Source organism: Myripristis murdjan, chromosome 19 (assembly GCF_902150065.1).
Source record: "Myripristis murdjan chromosome 19, fMyrMur1.1, whole genome shotgun sequence".
In the NCBI taxonomy this organism is placed as follows: Eukaryota; Metazoa; Chordata; class Actinopteri; order Holocentriformes; family Holocentridae; genus Myripristis; species Myripristis murdjan.
The window spans coordinates 2,671,374-2,676,126 of record NC_043998.1 but is presented as its reverse complement, the minus strand read 5'-3'; positions in this window follow the sequence as shown (position 1 = coordinate 2,676,126).

Here is a 4,753-nt window from a genome sequence, read left to right as displayed (position 1 = left end):
GCTGTTGTGTCCAGAGTGTCTGTATGCATTTGTCTTAATACAGCATGGCATGGAGATGATTGGATTGCGGTCGAGAGGGCTTTATAGTCTAGATGGAAAGGGGGGTCCACGCACATAGGGTGGGTTTTTTTACCGGGACCTGTTTTTTCTAAATCCTTGAAGGGTGTATTTTAACATTCTGCCAGATACCAGCCTGAAATAATGTCCCATGGGCTTCATTTTAACCCTTTCTTACAAAACCCTGGTACAAACCCCCAAAATGGAAAAAATAGAAAATAGCATAACTTTTGAACTATACATGCTACAGGGACAAATGAACACATTTTTCCATACAATTTGGACCCAGGGAATCCATTAAAATGGTTATTACTAAGATTCAAGCACATTTTGACTCCATTTCATGACAAATACTACAAAAAACTATGCAAAAATCATCAGATCACATCTATATTTCTCTGTTTACTAAATATCTTTGGGTGAATTTTTCTTGCCAATTATTTTTTCTTAATCCTTGAAGGGTGCACTTCAAGATTTTGCCAGGACCAGGCTGAAGTCATGTCCCATGGGGTTCATTTTGAACCCTTTCTTACACATATCCTAACCAAACCCCAAATAGAAAAAAAAAGAGCATAACTTTTGAAGTGCTCATCATAAAGAGACAAATGAACACAGTTTTCCATACAAGTTTGGCCAAATGAATGCATTAAAATGGTTATTAGAAAGATTCAAGCACATCCTGACTCCATTTGTAACCCTAACCCTAACCCACAAAAACAACAAGCAGACTGATAGTCCAGCGGCTACACGTAATATTTTGATGGAATCGTGCACTTTATGATACAAGCATGAAATTTGGCACACTGTTAGAGCATGCCCTACGGATCATTTTTGGCTACCAGAAGCAAGCCTGGCGTGTCACTTCCTGGCTATCTGGTGGCAGCTGTACCCTTCTTGGCTGAGTTTCCTGCGTTAGGTTCCTTGTTTTAGCCATTTTTGTGTCTGAAGAACTTTCAAATGTGCTGGCTTTATATAGACACAAAAATTGTGTCTTTTAATAAAAAGAACGACCTTCATCACTGGTACCAAAATGACCCAATACTCAAAATTTCTTATGTATTTTTATGGAACCAATCAATTTGAAGTTTTTAATGGCTTTTTTAGGATTTGTTTAGTATTTTGGCTGTATTTGGCTGTATTTGGCTGTGTACAAGCATGAAATTTGGCACATTGTTAGAGCATGCCCTCAGGATCATTTTTGGCTATAAGGGCCATCGCAGATTTGTCCCGTGGTAATCGTGGCAACCATTTTTCAAAATGACTGCCACCTGCTGTGATTTTACCTGTAACTCAGGTTCTAGACCACCTAGGACCTTGATCCTGGTGGCTAATCCTACATTTTCAAGGATGACGAATACAGTGGTACTATTTACAACATGCTAGCAACTATTTCACTACATATTTCTGGCATTCAGTTAATTAAATAATAGTAAAAACCATCAAAATATGTACAGTGGTGGAAAAACGTTTTCGGACACCCCATGCATTTGTGAAATATTGCATTAAGAATCACTCTTAGGTCTTCAACTGCAATTTCTTTTAGTACAGTCACAGCCAAAATACTAAACAAATCCTAAAAAAGCCATTCAAAACTTCAAATTGATTGGTTCCATAAAAATACATAAGAAATTTTGAGTATTGGGTCATTTTGGTACCAGTGATGAAGGTCGTTCTTTTTATTAAAAGACACAATTTTTGTTGCCAAGCTTCGTGTCTATATAAAGCCAGCACATTTGAAAGTTCTTCAGACACAAAAATGGCTAAAACAAGGAACCTAACGCAGGAAACATGCCTGAAGATAAAGATTATCAGCCAAGAAGGGTACAGCTGCTGCCAGATAGCCAGGAAGTGACACGCCAGGCTTGCTTCTGGTAGCCAAAAATGATCCGTAGGGCATGCTCTAACAGTGTGCCAAATTTCATGCTTGTATCATAAAGTGCACGATTCCATCAAAATATTGCGCGTAGCCGCAGGACTATCAGTCTGATTGCTGTTTTTGTGTGATTTTTGTCTGGAAATGGAGTCAGGATGTGCTTGAATCTTTCTAATAATCATTTTAATGCATTCCTTTGGCCAAACTTGTATGGAAAACTGTGTTCATTTGTCTCTTTATGATGAGCACTTCAAAAGTTATGCTCTTTTTTTTTTCTATTTGGGGTTTGGTTAGGATATGTGTAAGAAAGGGTTCAAAATGAACCCCATGGGACATGACTTCAGCCTGGTCCCTGGCAGAATCTTGAAGTGCACCCTTCAAGGATTGAGAAAAAATAATTGGCAAGAAAAATTCACCCAAAGATATTTAGTAAACAGAGAAATATAGATGTGATCTGATGATTTTTGCCTAGTTTTTTGTAGTTTTTGTCATGAAATGGAGTCAAAATGTGCTTGAATCTTAATAATAACCATTTTAATGGATTCCCTGGGTCCAAATTTATGGAAAAATGTGTTCATTTGTCCCTGTAGCATGTATAGCTCAAAAGTTATGCTATTTTCTATTTTTTCCATTTTTGGGTTTTGTACCAGGGTTTTGTAAGAAAGGGTTAAAATGAAGCCCATGGGACATTATTTCAGCCTGGGACCTGGCAGAATGTTAAAATACACCCTTCAAGGATTTAGAAAAAGCAGGTCCCGATAAAAAACCCACCCTATGCACGTGGACCCCCCTTTCCATCTAGACTATTAGAAAAAGGTCCAAAATTATTTTTGGGGTCATGACAGCAGAGGAAACGTTGATTTAGCTGCATGTTAACAGACAGGTCTCAAGGGCTGTTCAACCACATTCTGCAATGATAAGATAAGCTGACGCATCAGGACGGCCTGAGAAAGGTCTCATCTTATCTCACTGACAGCTAAAATTTTTCTCCTAGAAAATCACAGTATTTTGGTCCTGAAGCTTTCTCCAGCAGGTAAGCCAGGGGTGTGTACTATAAATGTGACTCATTATCTATCAGTTTCTCTCTCTCTCTCTCTCTCTCTCTCACTCCCTGACACACACACACACTTGAAATTAGGTTGGCATGGCATCTTATAATCATGTTTAATGGTCCTGCCAGCCAGTATTTTCCCATTCTCACAGCACATACACTTGGTCTTGCCCAAACACAGCTGAGGCTTTTGCTTGCAGGTAAAATAAAAAGCAGCCACACCAGGGTTGATCCACATGTAGACAACGCCCCGATGCAACCTCAGTAAAAGTGAAAGGGTGTTGCCCCACACAAAAACGTGTTCTGCATTTTTATATTAATGAGGCCCTTTACATCTGAGTGTGTTTACTGACAGCATATGACTGTTTTGAACATGACTCATCCTACAAATCATAGGATGCCATTGGTGGTTTTTCCTGTTTCAAAGCTCTCACACCCAGGGCTGCCGTGTGTCTGCTTGCGCCCAGAGCAAAATGATCTCCAGCCGGCTTTGATTCATGCAGGCAGGGGTGTGTACGGTCGGAACCACCTCAGGTAACAGTCCACAAACACACACAGACACACTCAACCCTCTAACAACCTCCACTGCACATTTTCAGCTCAGGAAGGTATCAACAAAGGACCCAACACACCGCTGAGAAGTCGGTCTTTGGTAAGATATTCACAGTCTTCAGCTCTGGAAGAGTAAATGAAAGGATGCTTGAGTTACTTCAGTTCATCCCTCACTTGTAGCTTCTTTTTACATATTTACTGCACTGACTAATCGCACACTGTTGTATGTTTGGCTTGATTGGTTTTCAACATAAAAAGACCATGCAATAGCTGCAGGGAATGAGCTCCTGCTAATAACAGTATTCAGTGGAGCTTTACCTGAGACAGACTGCTATGAAATTAACATCTGAACTGAATGGGGAAAAAGCAAAAGTGCATTTATTCCTCATGTTAGGGCATTTGTTCCTTTTCCACACAGAACCTGGTAGAAACTCCATGTCAATGCTGAGCGTCACTTGTGTGATCCTTTTTTTGAGTTAACTGCTAAGTTAATTAGCTCTGCTGCACACACAGTGATCTGCTTAAGTGGATCTGTGATGATGTCTTTGTGTCTGTGGTCTCACAGGTGGTACAATGGACCTATTCAATCAAATCACGGGAGGCAGCAACGACCAGGAGAAAGGAGGTGACGGAGGTAATCTGTTTTGTCCAATCCAAGTACCTGTTGCAACCTCATCATGCTTAGGCTACCTGGTGGCAATAAAAGAAAAAAAAGACAAAATACATTCTGGAAAATACGGCAATAAATTTAAAACATGTGGATGCCACCAGGTAGCCTAAGCATGATCTTTTTTTTTTTTTTTTTTTCAAGTAAATTAGCTCTGCTGCACACGCAGTGATCTGCTTGAGTGGATCTGTGATGATGTCTTTGTGTCTGTGGTCTCACAGGTAGTCCACTGGACGTGGTGAAGGGCTTCATGGGAGGCAACAAGGACGAGAAGAAAGGAGGTGAACTATCTGGTTTTGTTCTCCACATTAAGTGCACTTGATTGATGTTTGGTCTGTAGTCTGTTTTCTCGGATGTAACACAGGTACTGTGAGTAGGGACGTGACATGTACGGCAGCTTGTTGGCTTTGGATCTTGGAGATGGATGCTCCTTTTCAATCATTGAAGCCACTTGCTTTGTTGGGATTCAACATTAAAAAAAAAGCTATACAATGACTGCAGGAGGCATGAGCTCCTGCAATTAAAATTATTCACTGCAGTAAACGTCAGCTAG